The 19,934-nt window shown below is 34.9% G+C and overlaps 1 long non-coding RNA gene across 1 annotated transcript in view; it reads left to right on the top strand.

Annotated features, from left to right (window-relative positions):
• LOC141542343 (uncharacterized) overlaps positions 1-19,623 on the top strand; it is a 56,980-nt gene extending 37,357 nt beyond the window's left edge. The window contains exons 2-3 of the long non-coding RNA XR_012482133.1: positions 3,061-3,161; positions 19,453-19,623. This is a non-coding gene — a long non-coding RNA (uncharacterized LOC141542343). The remainder of the gene's footprint in view (positions 1-3,060; positions 3,162-19,452) is intronic.
• The last annotated feature ends 311 nt before the right edge of the window (positions 19,624-19,934 follow it).

The following is a 19,934-nucleotide window of genomic DNA, read 5'->3' as shown; positions in this document are numbered from 1 at the left end:
CAAATTGCTCTCCAGAATGGCTGGATTCTTTCACAACGCCACCAACAATGCATCAGTGTCCCAGTTTTCCCACATCCCCTCCAACATTCATCATTATTTGTTCCTGTCATCTTAGCCAATCTGACAGGTGTGTAGTGGTATCTCAGAGTTGTCTTAATTTGCATTTCTCTGATCAATAGTGATTTGACTCTTTCATATGAATGGATATAGTTTCAATTTCATCATCTGAAAATTGTCTGTTCATATCCTTTGACCATTTATCAATTGGGGAATGCTTTGATTTCTTATAAATTAGGGTCAGTTAGATGAGATAGATTCTAAGTTCCTTCTAAATCTTGATACCATCATCTTATAAGTGCCATTTTACAGAGTAGTAAACTGACTCATACTGCTCAAGTAATTTGTAGTATGTGGGTTTTTAAATCTGAGGTCTGATAGGAAACCTGGATAAGAAACAGATTACATCTTTATTTTCATTAATCTTTAAACAAAATTTAGCATTTCCTTTGACTATTTAAAGATATTGCCCCCAAAATGGGCCCATAGGCATTGACAGTTTGCCACAGGGGTGGATGTCACAAAAAAGGGTTATTAACCACTGAACTAGTAGCATCAGAGATGGAATTCAAATCCAACTCTCTCCAAACAGTGATTCTAAAATTCTAAGACAGAATTTCAAAGAAGAGCCTGGAGTCTAATTAAAGGACTTTAATTAAGAAATTGTTTCTGAATTACTTTTTCTGAGGCTGGAATGGTTAAATTAAAAGAAGAAGCAGAGACCTCCTCTCCCAACTTAATACTCAGATGATGGCATCTATTAGCCATGATCGGTATTCAATATATTCATTTAGATTTAAGACCACATGCCTAACTGATACCTTGACTGACCAAATGTTTCCAATAAGCAGTGATTCAGTTTTTGGTCCAGTGACAATGTTCCTCACTTTTGCGTTACCAGTTAAAATGCTTTTTCTCCTCCCCTTACCTCTTAGTCCCTAACTGAAACAAATTGTGTTATGATTCTTCACATTATTCCATGTTTCATCTCTAAACTTGAGGCTCTGAACTAGTTGATTTCTATGATTAAAATGCTCTTTCACTTAATCACTGACTCTTAGATTCTGTGGCTTCTCCTAGGACTCAGTTCAAGCTATCTTCTCCATGTGATCTTTCTCTCAAAGTCTACCTTTAATCATGCTATTTGTCTAATATGAACTGACTTGTGTATATGTTGTTTCCTCCACTGGACTATAAGTCATTTGAGGTCAGGGGATCCTTTTCTTGGTATAGCCAGTATTTACTAAAATGTGCAGAATAGAAAAAAAATACTTAATAAAATATGTGCTAATTGAGTGGTCAGTTCATAATCTCTCCAGATTTAAAGTGAAAACTTTTTAATTGTGTTTCAGACCTATGATTTCATTGGTATAGAAGACTGTAGGGAAAAATCCTTTGTACCAATCAGCAATTCCCTTTCAACTAATAGTCTTAGAAAGTTTCCTGGTGAGCATTGAGGCATTGAAGGATTTGCTTGGTATGTGACAGACAGGCAGAACTTGCAGCCTAGTCTTTCAGAGCTCTGCTGTTGCCACTTCTAAGCAAAATCATACATAGAGTGGTTGAGCCTGAGAGATCGATCATCCAGTCTAATTTTCTTCTCCTTCCTTCCCTTTTAAAATTGCAGAGAAGTTAGTGATTTGTTTAAAACTTCAGTTGTTTTTAACTCTTAGTGATTCCATTTAGGGTTCTTGTGGCAAAGATACTGCAGTAGTTTATCATTTTTTCCTTCAGCTCATTTTACAGAAAAATAAACTGAGGCAAACAGGATGAAATAACTTGCCCAGGGACACACAACTTACTAAGTGTCTGATGAAGTTGGGATGATAAGTGGTGCTCTTGGAGCTTGGTCAGATATTGAAGATGCTGAGGTTATTCACTGCATTCAGTCTTTATGATCTATTGTCTTGACTTTTGTCTTGCCCTTGGACTTCGGTGTCTCTGGAAGAGAGGGTGAGGCTGATGGCTTTGTGCAATTCTGCCTCACAGAAATCCAATTCACACACAAGTTAAAACATCATCCCATGTTGACACTGGTTTTCTTCAAAAATAAGGATGAATAACTACAATATATAGAAATACTGTATAGTTATATATATATATGTATATGTATATATAGTTTATATAGTATATAGTAATATGTAATAATTCTGTATATTCCATATTACATGGTAATAGTATACAGTAATATGTACTGTATACCATATAGAGTATATAGTATATTGAACTGTATAGTTTACAGTACTATATGATATAATAATAATGTTTGATAAAATACTATGGTACATAACTTACAGTTTATATGATATGGCAATAATGTTTGATATAATACAATGGCACAATGCTTGATACTATAGTACATAGAACTATAGCATTATATAGTATATTAGTAATTAGTAATTAGCATTTGGTCTGTGGTACTGTTCAATATAGTCATATTGTAATTTTTGTAATCCTTAAAAATTCTATATGCTTTATATGTAGTAGTTTCTATTACTATTGCTACTGTTGCTGCTATTACATTAACATTACTACTACTATTATTAGTACCACTACCACCACTATTACTACTACTACAACTATCACTACCACTACTACTACTACAATGACAACTATCACAATTACCATCACTATTACTACCACCACCATCACCACCATTACTAGTAGTACTGCTAATATTACTCTAGTACTACTACCACAACCATCACTACCACTATTATCATTACTACTATTACTACCGCTACCACCATTACTACTACTACTACTACTACTACTACTACTACTACTACTACTACTACTACTATTACTACTTCTCCTACCACCACCACTATAACCATCATCACAATCATCATTAATCTCCTTGTCCCAAAACCTTAAGGCTCCTCCAAGTCCTCCAAGGCTCCATCTTTGGCCATTTTTCTCTTCCCTCTCCATTATCTCTTCTTTGGTGATCACATCTACTCAATCCCATGGCTTTAAATATTCCTTCTGTGTGTTTTCCAGATTCTTGAAGTTAATCTATACTGTGTGAGGCTGGAGTCAGGATCCAAGATGAACAGGTTTCTCTCTGGTTTCGTGGTGTGATTGTCACACGTTCTCACAAAGTAAGTGAATAGGGACAAGTTTTTGACAGTATGTCCCAGTCTATAGAATGAGTTATAAGGAAGATAGGAAAATTTCAGGGCAATCCATTTGAAGTCACTGTTTGGGGAGGAAAGCTTTGGGAATGAAAGGACATGGCAGTTAAAATGTATGAAGTGGACATTGAGGTTGGGAACAGGACCATGTAGCTATATAGAACTGAAGAGACTAGCAGCCAGGGCAGTGCCTGAAGGGAAGGTTGGCCCCAAATCAGAAAGACAATACAATCCAAAGGAATGAAATTCCAATCATCAGAGAATAAAGGTACTAGAACCTAGGGGTTGGATGAGAAAGAAGACAATGATTTAGAGATGGTGGGGGGAGGGAATGACTATACTTGCTTTTCTTCAGGCCATTATGAGTTTTAAAATTTGGTAACATTCAATAGAATACACAATTTTTTCCTGCATTTTCTTCAACTGGAGAATCCTTGACATAAGATAGAAGCAAAAAAGTCAGAAGATTTGAGGTCTTGATGACAGTGTATCTAGAGAGAAGGGGAGAGATGCAAGAAGTGTTGTGGAATCAAAAGACGTTATGGGCCAGAACTTGAAACAAGGTGCTAAGTCAGTAGAATTGATAGAGACAATAGTTATCTAGTTTAGCATGGTGCTTAACAGTTCTCTAGTTCAGTACATGTACTTAGTACTTAATATAGTTCTACAAGATTTGATAAGAGATCATATAAGCTTGGACAAGTTCAGCCAGAATCAGAACAAGGGAAGACCAGAGAAGTGGTGGCTTGCTCTCCTCCTTCACTTCTCCACTGAAACCAAGATCCAGAAGGCCTCCAGAAAAGCTAGCCGAGCCCCAAGTGAAGGAGACAAGACTTTGAAGGAGACAATACAGGGTTTGGGCTTTAACTCCTGGATGCACTTGTGATTACTGAACTGAAACTAAGGCTGCCTCCAGAGACCCCAAGGAAACTTCAACAGAGAATATTACATAGAGAAAAATATTACAAAAAGATATATCAATTCATTGGATACATACAGTGAGGGAATGTTAAGAGTTGAAGATAATGCCTATGTTGTAGACTTGGTGACTGGAAGGATAATGGTACCCTGGTAGATTTTAGGGAAAAAACAATGAGTTCTTTTTTGGATATGTGTTTGAGATTCATCAAATGCAAAATGTCCAGTGGGTAACCGCAGGATTAGAGCCTCCAAAAGAAAATTGGATCTGTGGGTGATGTTTAGGTAGAGATGATGATTAGACATTTTGGAACAGATGAGGTCCACAAGAGAGTGAATGCTACAGATGCAGAACTTTGGGGCACACCTACAGGTAAGGGCATGATTTTGGTAATGGACCAACAACATCAGAAGAGAAAGAGATTATCTAAAAGTGGTGAATATTCAGCCTTCAAATAATGCAAAAGATGTCAGGAACATGAGGCTTGAAAACACTATCAGATTTGGTAATAAAGAGATCACTGGCAACTTGAGGGACTCCAGAATCAGTTGACTAATGAGCCATGCCAGATTACAAAGAGTTGAGAGGCAAGTGAGAGGTAAGGACCTGGGCAATGAGGTAAACAGGATTTCTTAGTATTCTGAGTATGTAATGCTGGAGAAACTGAGGCAAGATAGAGATTAGATAATATTTAATAATTTATTTAAAAGGGAGAGATTTACTGGGACCAAATGGAACCATGGTTTGGTCCCAGGGATGAATGAGACTAGCATCTCTAAGAATCCAGCAAACAATGTGAATTCTCAATGACCTATATACACATGGCTCAGACTCAAGGGGCAGATTGAGGCAAGGGTGGAGTTCGGGTACAGAGAGCAGAACGGGACTCTGACAGGGTAGGGTGAGCCCCCGGAGAAAGGAGGAGGCACCCTAGAGATAGGGGAAGGAATCTTGATAAGAGAATATCTGATATTCTGATAGCTCAGGATGGGGAGAAGCATTCTGATATTCTAAAAAATAAGCCTGACTATGTCTATGTCCTTGTGCTCTGGATTATATGGGGATGCCCAGTAATGGCTGCTGCTGGTTTACAGCATGAAATTCAAACTCATCAGCATGGCATATAGAGTTCTGAGACATTTGGCTCCCACCTGTCTTTAAACTTCATATTATTTCTGTCCAATTCAACCTGCTCCAATTCAAGCAAACTGGATGTCTAATTGTTCCCCTCATCTCATTACCTCTTTTCTCCCAAGCCTGGAATAGAATGTGCTCTTCTGTGTTGCCTATTAAAAACCTGGTGTTCCTTCAAGACCCAGCTAAATGCCATCCCATCTTCTCCTTCTCCATCCCCTTTTCTCTGTCCCACCTCCATAAAAGCCCAAAGCAGTCTCTCTCTAAATCTAAAATCTCTCTAAGTGCTCCTAGAGCATTTTGACTTAATGTTTCTCTGGTCTTTTTTATATTTCACTATATATTCATCTGTGCCCCTGGGCTATCTCCTTTATTAGATGGTAAATTCCTGAAGGGGAGAGGCTATGTTTTCTTTTTCATATTCACAACCCTCACTACACTTAACCTACTGTGAATATATAAAAATGGATAGAAAAAACATTTATTAAGAATTTACTGTGTGGGAGGCTTTGTACTAAGCACTCTGGGTCAGGGACAAGGAAGCCAGACTGTCTTATGTTCACATGAGAGAACACAAACATGAAAGAGAGCTAGAAGGGTGAGGGAATCCAGGGACATTGTGAAGAGATGAACAGGAAGTAGTACAGAGGCCTTGTTCTAAGCAAAGTTAAGAGAAAACTTACTTATCAGATCTCAGCATCCTAGCAACAGGATCCAAGGTATATTTTTGTTATATAGTGTGTTGTTTTTTTCAAAGAAGGAGAAGGGAGATAAAAATAATTTTTGTTAATTAAAAAAATATTTACCACCACCCCTAAAAAAAGAATTCGAATAGAACTGAATAAAAACTGTTGTTTGAATTCTAACCATTGTTAAGTAGGCCAGGAAAAGAATCGCAACATATGGAGAACTGGGCTAGCAATTCTTTGGTTGGTGCCATCTTTGGCAGAGATGAAGACTCTAAAACCTGATTGTGTTAAGTCTCTTAAGAAAGGAAAGATCATGCGATGGGTCAGTAAAATCATTGCAGACTGGAATCTAAAGACCTTAGGCAGAAATAAATCTAAGTATTCAAGAAGAATTAGTGAGAGTTTCCTGTCTGGATTATTTTGCCATTCATTTACATTTTGATCACCATCTTCAGGTCTAAAGACTCACTGTCAACAAAATAGATATGGTAGATTGGCAAACACTCCAGAACCAAAGGGTTATTAATTATTGTCTGTGCTGGGTTTCTCGAGGGAAAATTGGAAAATTTCCCCCCTTTATTTGAATTTGTTGCCTTAAGCTTTAGAGATCTTGTGTATTACAGTATCTTAGTTATTAAATACTGTATATTGCTTCAGACCAAACTGTCTATCATTTCTGTTTAACTTTGTTTCAATGGAAAATAAATGGGATTATTTCTTGAGCACTCTCTACACAAATGAATGAATGAGTGAAAAGAAATATGAGAAGCACTGTAATGTTTTGGAAAGGTTTGCCCAGGATGCGGTGTCATGATGGGGAATCAAGTTTAAATACCAACTGAAAAATAAGACAGCCCAGGCTTTCAAGATGCTCACATTTTCATGGAAGAGGCACTGTACTTTTTAGCTTTCAGGTTTCAATTACAAATCAGATAGAGAAACTCCATATATTTAGATACAGCCACAATGTAGGTGGTATGCTCTTTAATGTAACGTCCACAACAAAATCATAACAGTATCTCAGTTTCCTGATGTGGAACTGTTTGACATTACTGAGTTCTTTGGTGGCAAGACTTTCCTTTTTGGGTCTTTAGTAGGTAGGGCTGTAGTACCTGCAGGAGCAGTTGCCAGGCTGTACCTCCGCAGGGATTGCTTCCAAGGACAATGATGGATGGAACTAGGGATTGCTTCTCAGGTCAATGGTGGATGGCACTAAGGATGGTTTCCTAGGACAGTGGTGAATGGCACTAGGAATTACTTCCCAAGCCAATGGTGGATGGCACTGGGCTGGAAGTATAAAATATTGAATGTCACCTAATTGCCTTGATAATTTGATTTGATAAAAATCTTATGCTAGTCTAGTTTCTTTAACTTAATAGCATTTTAAAAGGTTGGAAAATCCAAGAAAACGTAGCGCTCCTGAACCCTACCTAATAGGATTGAGTGGTCTGCAGGCCAAAAGATATGGGGAGGTCATAGAAGTTGATGGTTGGAAAAAGTCACTAGAGTGGAGGAATAGTAGGTCATCACTAACTCCCGAGAGGGATTACAGGAAAGAAGATAACAAGAGGTTGAGAACTGGAGATTGAGGAAGAGATGACTTCACTTGTCAATAACTTTTTTTTTCCCCCAGGAGTTCAGAAGTAAAGAGAAGGTAAGAGTGGTGATAGTAATTGGATGAAGAGGGTCAAGGAAAGTTGTTTTTTTTTTTTTTTTAATTCAATGAAAGTGAACATATTTTTGGGAAAATGAAATGAATCTAGTGGTGAGGGAAGTATTGAAAATCCATCAGAGAAGACTGTTGGAGAAAGATCCTAGAAGAGGCCTGAAAGAATTCTGTCAAAGGTGCACCTCTTGTAACTGATAGAAAAGAGAATGGAGGATGATGCTGAAAAGCTTCAGCATGGAGAAAGGGGGAAAATGAGCTCATATGGGGTGCTCTTAATATTCTTAGTGAAGAAAGAGGTTAGGGTATCTGCTGTAAATGTGTGGGATATGGAGGATCTGTGCAGAATGATAGGAAAGGAGGAAAAGAGTTGCAGTAGTTATGATAGGAAATGAGATAGGGTTGTTGTCTATATGGGTCAAGTAGAATTGTCAAGAAATTGTAGCAAGGACCTAGATGAAATCATGTACCATAAATTTGTAGGGGTGAAATCATTCTGATGAAATCAAGTTTGATTTTATTACTTTTTCCAGAGACAGAGGAATGATTTTCATATGTGTTGCTATAGCTATAGAACTGCATTCTTGATTATAGAAGCCCCTGACCCTGTACTTCAACTTAGATTCAGTCTAGGATTAGAAATATAAAATCACTATTACATATGCATTTTCAAAAATGTATTACAAATTAGACATTAAGTCCCTATTCCATTGAGACTCTTAGTTCCAAAAACAATAAAAACCCATTGTAATTAAGCTTTTCTTTTATAAAACTAATTTTACAATTATAACTTTTTTTTTGACAGTACATATGCATGGGTAATTTTTTTTACCATGATAGAATTTATTTATTTATTTTTATTAATTTTATAATTATAATTTTTTGACATTACATATGCATAGGTATTTTTTTACCATGATAGAATTTATTTATTTATTGTTATTAATTTTATAATTATAATTTTTTGACATTACATATGCATGGGTAATTTTTTTTTACAGCATTATCCCTTTTATTCACTTTTCCCCTCCCTCCCTCTACCCCCTCCCCTAGATGACAGGCAATCCCATACATTATATCCTAGATACAATATATGTGTGTAAAACCAAATTTCTTGTAGCAAGATAAGAATCGGATTCAGAAGATAAAAATAACCTGGGAAGAAAAACAAAAATGCAATACACTAATTTCCCAGTGTTCCTTCTCTGGGTATTGCTGATTCTGTCCATCATTGATCAATTGGAACTGAATTAGATCTTCTCTATGTTGAAGATATCCACTCCAATAAGAATACATCTTCATACAGTATCGTTGTTGAAGTGTGTAATGATCTCCTGGTTCTGCTCATTTCACTCAGCATCAGTTCATGTAGACCTCTCCAAGCCTCTCTGTATTCATCCTGCTGGTCATTTCTTACAGAAAAATAATATTCCATAACATTAATATACCACAATTTACCCAACCATTCTCCAATTGATGGGCATCCATTCATTTTCCAGTTTCTAGCCACTACAAAAAGGGCTGCCACAAACATTTTGGCACATACAGGTCCCTTTCCCTTCTTTAGTATTTTTTTGGGATATAAGCCCAGTAGTAGCACTGCTGGATTAAAGGGTATGCATAATTTGATAACTTTTGGGGCATAATTCCAGATTGTTCTCTAGAATGGTAGGATTCTTTCACAACTCCACCAACAATGCATCAGTGTCCCAGTTTTCCCACATCCCCTCCAACATTCATCATTATTTGTTCCTGTAATCTTAGCCAATCTGAAAGTGTGTAGTGGTATCTCAGAGTTGTCTTAATTTGCATTTCTCTGATCAATAGTGATTTGGAACATCCTTTCATATGGGTAGAAATAGTCTCAATTTCATCATCTGAAAATTGTCTATTCATATCCTTTGACCATTTATCAATTGGAGAATGGCTTGATTTCTTATAAATTAAAGTCAATTCTCTGTATATTTTGGAGATAAGACCTTTATCAGAACCTTTAACTGTAAAAATGTTTTCCCAGTTTGTTACTTCCCTTCTAATCTTGTTTGCATTAGTTTTGTTTGTACAAAAGCTTTTTAATTTGATGTAATCAAAATTTTCTATTTTGTGATCAATAATGATCTCTAATTCTCCTTTGGTCACAAATACCTTCCTCCACAAGTCTGAGAGGTAAAGTATATTATGCTCCTCTGATTTATTTATGATCTCATTCTTTATGCCTAAATCATGGACCCATTTTGATCTTATCTTAGTATGTGGTGTTGTGTGAGTCCATGCCTAGTTTCTGCCATACTAATTTCCAGTTTTCCCAGAAGTTTTTGTCAAATAATGAATTATTATCCCAGAACTTGGGAATCTTTGGGTTTGTCAAACACTAGATTGTTATCTTTATTCACTATCTTGTTCTATGAACCTAACGTATTCCACTGATCAACTAATCTATTTCTTAGCCAATACCAAATGGTTTGGTGACTGCTGCTTTATAATATACTTTTAGATCAGGTACAGCTAGGCCACTCTCATTTGATTTTTTTTTTCATTAATTCCCTTGAAATTCTTGTCCTTTTATTCTCCCATATGAATTTTGTTGTTATTTTTTCTAGGTTATTAACATAGTTTCTTGGGAGTCTGATTAGTATAACACTAAATAAATAGATTAGTTTAGGGAGTATTGTCATCTTTATTATATTCACTCGGCCTATCTAAGAGCACTTAATATTTTTCCAATTATTTAAATCTGACTATTTTTGTGGCAAGCGTTTTGTAATTTTGCTCATATAATTCCTGACTTTCCTTTGGTAGATAGATTCCCAAATATTTTATACTATCGACAGTTATTTTGAATGGAATTTCTCTTTGTATCTCTTGCTGTTGGATCGTGTTGGTAATGTATAAAAATGCTGAGGATTTATATAGATTTATTTTGTATCCTGCAACTTGGCTAAAGTTCTGAATTATTTCTAATAGCTTTTTAGTAGAATCTCTGGGGTTCTGTAAATATACCGTCATATCATCTACAAAGAGTGATAGATTTGGTTTCTCCATTATATACTCTAATTCCTTGAATCTCTTTCTTGGCTCTTATTGCCAAGGCTAGCGTTTCTAGGACAATATTGAATAGTAATGGTGATATGGGCAACCTTGTTTCACTCCTGATCTTACTGGGAAAGGTTCCAATTTATCCCCTTTGCATATGATATTTACTGACAGTTTTAAATATATGCTACTGATTATTTTAAGGAATAGTCATTTATTCCTATACTGTCAAGTGTTTTTAGTAGGAATGGATGTTGGATTTTGTCAAATGCTTTTTCTGCATCTATTGAGATGATCATATAGTTTCTGTTAATTTGGTTATTGAGATAGTTGATTATGCTAATAGTTTTCCTAATATTGAACCAGCCCTGCATTCCTGGTATAAATCCCATTTGGTCATAGTATATTATCCCAGGGATGATTTTCTGTAGTCTTTTTGCTAATATTTTATTTAAGAATTTCTTTGTTTTCAACCTACTTGATTTAGGTATCATGTCTGTGTCATAAAAGGAATTTGGTAGGACTTTTCCAATCCCTATTTTTGAAAATAGTTTATATAGCATTGGAGTTAATTGCTCTTTAAATGATTGGTAGAATTCACATGTAAATCCATCTGGTCCTAGGGATTTTTTCTTAGGGAGTTGGTTAATAGCTTGTTCTATTTCTTTTTCTGAAATGGGACTACTTAGACTATTTACTTCTTCCTCTGTTAATCTGGGAAAGCTATATTTTTGATGGTATTCTTCCATTTCATTTAAGTTATCAAATTTATTGGCATAAAGTTGGGCAAAGTAACTCCTAATTGTTGCTCTAATTTCCTCTTCATTAGTGGCAAATTCTCCCTTTTCATTTTTAAGACTTAACAATTTGCTTTTCCTCTTTTTTTAATCAGGTTTGCTAAGGGTTTGTCTATTTTGTTGGTTTTTTCATAGAATCAACTCTTAGTTTTATTAATTAATTCAATAGTTTTTTATTTCAATTTTATTAATCTCTACTTTTATTTTTAGAATTTCAAGTTTCGTGTTTGTCTGGGGGTTTTAAATTTGTTCCTTTTCTAGCATTTTAGTTGTAAGCCCAATTCATTGACCTTTTCTTTCTTTATTTTATGCAAGTAGGCCTGTAGAAATATAAAATTTTCCCTTATTACTGCTTTGGCTGTATCCCACATTTTGGTATCATGTCTCATTATTGTCATTTTCTTTGGTGAAGTTATTAATTATGTCTATGATTTGCTGTTTCACCCAATCATTTTTAGTATGAGATTATTTAGTTTCCAATTATTTTTTGGTCTATTTTCCCCTGGCTTTTTATTGAATGTAATTTTCATTGCATCATGGTCTGAAAAGGATGCATTTACTATTTCTGCCTTACTTCATTTGATTTTGAGGTTTTTATTTCCTAATATATGATCAATTTTTGTATAGGTTCCATGAGCTGCTGAGAAGAACATGTACTCTTTTCTGTCTTCATTTAGTTTTCTCCAAAGATCTATCATATCAAACGTTTCTAGTATTTTATTTATGTCTTTGACTTCTTTCTTATTTATTTTGTGGTTTGATTTATCTAATTCTGAGAGGGCAAGGTTGAGATCTCCCACTATTATAGTTTTGCTGTCTATTTCTTCTTGCAGCTCTCTTAATTTCTCTTTTAAGAATTTAGATGCTGCACCACTTGCTGTGTATATGTTTAATATTGATACTGCTTCATTATCTATGCTACCCTTTAGCAGGATAATAGTGTCCTTCCTTATCTCTTTTAATTAGATGAATTTTTGCTTTTGCTTGATCTGAGATGAGGATGGCTACCCTTGCTTTTTTGGCTTCACCTGAAGCATAGTAGACTCTGCTCCAATCTTTTACCTTTATTCTGTATGTACCACCCTGTTTCAGGCTTGTTTCCTGTAAATAACACATTGTAGGATTCTGGTTTTTAATCCAGTCTACTAACTGCTTCCTCTTTATGGGGGAGTTTACCCCATTCACATTTATGGTTAAAATGACTAATTCTATTTTGCTTGCCATCATGTTAATCCCTGCTTTTATGCTTTTCTCCTTTCCTTCCCCCTTCCTCCCCTTCCCAGTATTAAACTTGTGAGCACCAGTTGCTTTTCATAGCCCTCCTTTTTTAGTATTCCTCCTTCACCTTAGAGTTCTTCCCCCTATTTTACCCCTTTTCCTCACAAATTCTGTATTCCCTTCCCCTTAACTTACTCCTTCCCTTTTCACTTTTCCCTTCCCACTTTTCAGTGAAGTGGAAGGAGTTTCTTAGCAGCATTTCCAAGGTCTCCAGATCTGATTTGTTCATATCCAGGAAAGCAAAAAAAAGAGATAGAAAGAGAAAGAGTAAGAATTACTTCTCAGTTCCTTGACTATGCCATCTCTCTCTGACATATTTATTTGGCCCACCTGCCCAGTGTGGTAACTAAGTCATCTTACTGGCATGGTGCTCTTAAGTGACTCCATCTTTTTCTTTTTTCTGTTCAATATAATAATTAAGCTTTAGTCCTAGTACTTTGCAGCTTCAGAGATTTTCTTCTAACTCCTGTTTTTGGTGCCAAGGGAATAATGTGTGGGTGGAAAGCAGAGGTGTGTACAGAAGAAAGTGGGTATTTTACTTCTTAAGAGGGTTGGTAGTAGAGGAATGACCCATAAATAGGACTGTGAAATACAAAGTACCCTTGTCCTGACCCTGGGAACAAAAAGAAGTATAAGAGGACTGTAATGATTGGAAAGGATTGCCAAGAATGTGATATCATGATGGGGAATCAAGTTAAAACAAGGAAGTGGAAAGAATACCAGTAGTAAATTTTGAGGATGTAAAAAAGTTTGGAAAGAATCAATTGGGTACTCTAAATGTCTCTCAATGGAATGGACTGAGAGATGAGAAAACCCAGTGGGCTTGGGAAGAAGTAGGGTGTGTTAAAATAAGGGTGAGGGTTTGGGCAAAGGCAGGATGGGAATGTGCTGCAATTATTAGCTGGAGTCAATGTGGATAAAGTCAGAGAATTGCATCTAGAACCAGACAACTAAGATTCAAATTCTGTCCCTGCCACATATGAACTTGAACAAATTGCTCACTTTACTCATTTAAGTCAGGGCTCCTTAAATTTCTCTATTTGTGATCCCTTTTCACACAAGGAATTTTTATGCAATCCTGGTATATATATGCCTGCAAACAGGTATACAAATTAAATATTTACAGATAATAAATCATAATTTGAAACCCCCACATTGTTATACAATCTCATATGAGGTCATAACCATTTTAAGAATCTTTGATCTAGAAAATGAAGAGGTTATACTAGATGGATTAATGAGATCCTGCCCAGCTCTGTATATCTTTTTTTTTAAATTTTATTTATAATTTTTTTTGACAGTATATATGCATGAGTAATTTTTTTTATAATATTATCCCTTGAATTCTTTTTTTCCAAATTATCCCCTCCCTCCCTCTACTCCCTCCCCTTGATGACAGGCAATCCCATACATTTTACATGTGTTACAATATAACCTAGATACAATATATGTGTATAAATCCCATTTTCTTGTTGCACATTAAGTATTAGATTCTGAAGGTATAAATAATCTAGGTAAATAGACAGTAATGCTAACAATTTACATTCACTTCCCAGTGTTCCTTCTCTGGGTGTAGTTATTTCTGTCTATCATTGATCAACTGGAAGTGAGTTGGATCTTCTTTATGTTGAAGATATCCACTTCCATCAGAATACATCCTCATACAGCATCGAAGTGTACAGAGATCTTCTAGTTCTATTCATTTCACTCAGCATCAGTTGATGTAAGTCTCTCTAAGCCTCTCTGTATTCCTCCTGCTGGTCATTTCTTACAGAGCAATAATATTCCATAACTTTCATATACCATAATTTACCCAACCATTCTCCAATTGATGGACATCCATTCATCTTCCAGTTTCTAGCCACTACGAAAAGACCAGCTCTGTATATCTAAGTCTGTGAACTAAGATGGTGAGACTCATGTTATACCAAACTAGGGCAAAGCAAGGCAGCTTGATATGGCAGGTTCATTCAGCAGAATTTTTTTTTTAAGTTCACCCCTTTCTCCAGCTTATATTAGTGAAAAGCAAATGTAGATTATTTGTATTTCTTTTAAAAATATATTTTCCCTTAAGTTTCTATCTGAAAATTTGTAAATTTTGATAGAAAGTAAGAGTGATATATTATTCATGATAACACGGCTCAAATGACTATTATATATTCAACTTATGGTTTCTTTGGAGGATTGATATAGACACTAGGCTAGTGGGGAGTATGCTGATTTCTTCATTTGGTGGACTAAATGAAAAAGAAGATATATTGTAGATAGTCTGTGTATTGCCTGCCAATCACCTATGGGAGTATTACTCAGGGCTTTAACCCATAAACTATGTGCCATCTAGGTCCTAGCTACTTCCAGTCATACATATCCATATATACCATCTGAGGAGGTCTATCATTGTAAGCTCTTCAGGTTATAAATTAGGGATGTTAAGATCTTCAGACTCCTTTCTCAAGGACTCAATTTTCTGATAATAAAACAACTTTAAAGTTTATTTTCCTCCCTGGGAAAATCCACAGTCCAGCCCTGAACTGTGAACCCTGGTCTAGAGTGGAATAGAAAATTTACCAATAGGACTTTGAAAAAATTCTCTGGAAATAGTTTGTTGGATAGTTCAATAATTGTTGATTATAAAAACTACCAGCTTTTAGTTTTTGCCTGTGGGTTTAAAAAAATTACATAAACCTCATAGTTTTCCATTCACCTGTTCCCAGGCTTATTATTCAGTAGACTTTCTGTGGGTGATGACTCATAAATTAGTTGCTGGGCAGTGTCACTGAGGCGAAAGTATTGCTTTACCAGTAATCCAGGTCCACATAACAGAGACATTAGGATTTCACTGCCAATTGTATGGTGGGTTAGAACAAAAAAGATAAAAGTTTATTACTGTCCTCAAAGCCAAGTGAACAAATGTGCAGGTATCTTGAGATGGGAAATTTAGTGCAGGAGGGAATTTTACATATTATCTATTCTAGTCTACACTGGAAGTCATTGTCAAAAAGTATTTGAATCCAGATTCTTTGACTCCAAAAACTCATATTCTTTCCATCCTAGAATCTCTGGATTTCACAGGATCATAGGATCATAGGTATTAGCCTCAGTTTCTTAACTGTACAGTGAAGAGATTGGACTAGATGAGATGTTTTAGCTGAACTGAGAAATACAGGCTCAGAGACCTTTTTATAGTGCTACTTATAGATGAGTATGTCTTATAATGACATTCTTCGCATCCAACTTCTGAATGTGACATAAGATAAGATTCATCTATGGAATTATAATCTCCAAGAATCATATTTTATTGCTCCAGTGTATGTATGTATATATATATATATATATATTAATAATAGATTTTTGGAAGACTATTCTAGATTTTAAAAAAGTATATAACATTCAAACTAGTTATATATATATATGTATAAACTACATATATATGTATAAACACATATATATGTATAAACTATATATTTAAAATGTTTAAATCTATTGCAAACTATATATGCTATGTAAGTACATAACATATACAACTAGTTTCAATGATAAATACTAATAAATTAATGTATTTCTATTTTTAGTGTATGTATGTATACATGCAAATGTACATTTGTTTGTACATTTACATAAATTATACATATATATCTACACACAGACATAGAGCTTATTAATGAATGTAAAGTAATAGAATATATTGACAGCTTTTATCAAAATATTTTTTTAGATCTCAGACTGTATCACTCACACACAAAGCAAGCTTTGGAATGAGCAAAATCATTTTTGAAAGCAATTATAAGATAATGCACAGAGTATAGAAATCAGAGAAAAGTCTACTTTTCCTTTGCCTGACTGGAAAACATGACATAAGGTCGTATTTGTTTATTAAGAATAAAATAAAACAAAACAAAATTTTAAAGTTCCTAGTTAATTACCAATAATTGAAAATTATATTAAACCAAGAAGAGGAACCTCACTATTTCTTAATCTGTTTTTCTTTTTCTTACCCACAAATTGTAGCATATATATATATATGTATATATATATATATATATATATATATATATATATATATATATATATATATATATATATATATATATATATATCATATGTTTTTGTTGTTGTTGTTGTTACAAAAAACTGACATAACCTCAGGCTTCTGCAAAATGTATTTCCCTGTTTGGTTCTAATAGATTGCCAAATGACCAAATCTTGTCAGTGACACAGTTGACTTTAAATATAATGAGGTTGGAGGTAAGGTATTTGAGAAATCGACCATTGATGTAACCAATGAGTCCACAAAGCAGCAGGAGTTTTGAGAATTGAACAGATATTAAGAAAGTAAAGGTCAGCTCTGTGTAATAGTTGAACATAGAAATATGTACTCAATACTATATCCCCAAAGAGAAAAGAAGCTTTAGGGTAGAAACCATTGTTCACTGAAACCTGCAAATGAAAGGCCACCTTATAGGGAAATAAAAGAACTAGAAACTGAAATTGAGAAAAACAAAACAAGCTAGATGTTCTGATAATAAAAGCAAAGTTTTAGTCTGTGAAGAAATAGAACCACAGAGGAAAAAAAAATAGCATGTGTCTATTAAACAGAATATATAAACAACAATCACTTCTAAGCTCCATTGCTTAAGGTTTTGTATCTCAAGCTTCTAGAAAAGTCCCTGCCAGGTAGCATATAAAATTAGAAAAATCATGGTACCAAAGGTTGATTGTTATGAAAGTAAAAAATTTCACTGGATCTGATCTACCAGGAGTTGTGTCTTTATGACTGATGAAGATAAATATCCTGATTATTTGGTTAATTTTTGGAGATAAGTAATCACAAGCTGAAAGAACTCATTACTTTGTTCTAGACCTTTGGGACTGTAACCATATAACTCAGTCTTCAAGTTCCAAAACAACATGGAAGGTGTGGTTCCACGAATATTCTTCTGAATGTTCTGATGGTGAAAAGGGTGATGAGTCTTTAAGAATATTCCATTCTTTACACTGAACATATTGGGGAAGATTGGTTCTCCTGAAGTGCATCTTTTGCAGGATAATTAGAACAATCCCTTCATCCAGAGGGAGTGGGAGATAATGCAGATGGAGACAAATAGAGTGACAGATGAATATTCATAATGATAGTTCCAAGCTTAAAGGAATTCTTCAAAGCCTTATTTTTCTGACCTATACAGCATTGATTTATTTAATTTACTAAATGACTTTGGCTAAGGACAGTTAAGTGGTACAGTGTATAGAGTGCCCAGTCTGGAATCAGGAAGAATCAGCTTCCTGAGTTCAAATATGTTCTCAGACACTTATTAGCTGTGTGATCCTGGGGAAGTCACTTAATCCTATTTCCCCTAGTTTCCTCATCTGTAAAATGAGCTAGAGAAGGAAATGGTAAACTGTTTCAACATCTTTGCCAAGAAAACCCAAATGAGGTCATGAAGAGTCGGAAACAACTGAAAAATGACTCAACAAATGATTTTAGGCAAGTCCCTTGACACTAGTAGAATGTAAACTCTTTGAGGACAAATCCTGTTTTTCATTTTTGCTTTTGTCTGGCAGATAGGTAGCAGGGTGATCTAAGTATTAGCCTTTGAGTCTAAATTCTGTTTCAACTGCTTACTAGTTGTCTGACCCTAGACAAATGATAACCTCAATTTCCTCATCTGTTGAATGGAAATCATAATAGCACTTATTTTACAAGGTTGTTTGTAAGGGTTATATGATATATATATATATATATATTTAATACTTTGCAAGCTTCAAATCATTATATAAATGTTACATAAATTATATAAATATGAATCATTATATATTGTTATATAATGCCTTGGATATAGTAGGTATTCTCAAGGATAATTTTCACCTTGAAACCTTTAAGAGACCAGTTCCTTTTGCTTAATTCAGTGTATAACTGTACAGCCCCTATAATCTGTGAACCATTGGGTGGTCAAAATTATTATTAGGTGGGAAGAGCCCATCTTCTGCAAGTGTGTATTTTCACTTTTCTGGTTCAAATAAAGTCAAGACCCAGTGGGTACCAGGGAAGTAAAGCAAAGATCTGTACATGGCTAATTATGCTCTTGGATAATATGTCCTGAGTATGATAATCCTATTATTCTTACTCAATTTATCCTAATAAAGTGAAGCTTTATCTCCTCCTTCCTTGAAATGACAGAACTGAACAAATGTCATATGGAAGACTGATTCTCTTAAGTTGGAGAATTCAGTTGTTACCTATTGCTCTAGCATTGTTTTGTTGGCATAGTGAAATATAACTCTTGTAATTTTGGTTGAAAATTTTCCTATACCTAACTTCATCTTACATAAATATTGAATGACTTTTATATAACATCTTCACTTTCTTCCTGTCCGCTGCTTATTTTCTTGTTGCTATTATCTGTCCCGCTAACCCACTCCAATTCTGACCTTCCTTTTACTGCCAATCTCCTCCAACTGGGAACTTTTCTTTCTTTACTATCAATTCTTTCCTATAAGCTGGTTCCCTTCCCTTATACTATTTAAAATGGCAATCTTGAAAGTTGCCACTTTTTCAAAGTCTTTGCTACCAATAATATAGAATACCATTCCTCACTTTTTTTCTTGAACCTTTCTCTCCCTTCATATTGTACTCAATTAATTTTGGATTTCTTTTACTCTAGCTCTTTTTTTCCTCTCTTGATACTTATGTGGACTTAATCCTCATGGTTTAATCTTCTGGCCTCTTTTCCTTTTTATTCCACAGAAAGCTTGATTTGGAGTCAAGAAGACCCGAATTTGAATCCTATTTCTTCTATAGATATTATCCAGATGATGCTGGGCAAGGACTTCTCACCTGGGAATAATCATAGCACCTCCCTCATAGGATGACTGTGAGAACCAAATGAGTAAATATATCTAATGTGCTTTGCAAACTTTCAAGAGGCATATAAACATTAGCTATTATTATTTTTATAGATATTATTATTTCATCTACTTTCATGTTTTCATGTATCATTTCTATGTAGGAGACTCCTAAATCTGTGTTTGCCCTCTCATCTGTCATTCTGCACTTCTGCCTGTTTGTAGGATCTCTCTGCCTGGATAATTCACCATTGCCTCACATTCAATAGGCCATTCACAATAATGATCATCATAATAATAGTATGTGTATATATCTACATATATATATATATATGTTTAGAAAACAGAGGAGAGATGGGAAGGAGAGAGAGGGAAGAGGGGAGA

Source organism: Sminthopsis crassicaudata, chromosome 5 (assembly GCF_048593235.1).
Source record: "Sminthopsis crassicaudata isolate SCR6 chromosome 5, ASM4859323v1, whole genome shotgun sequence".
In the NCBI taxonomy this organism is placed as follows: Eukaryota; Metazoa; Chordata; class Mammalia; order Dasyuromorphia; family Dasyuridae; genus Sminthopsis; species Sminthopsis crassicaudata.
The sequence above is the reverse complement of the archived record's forward strand: the minus strand, read 5'-3'. Positions and strand labels throughout refer to the sequence as shown.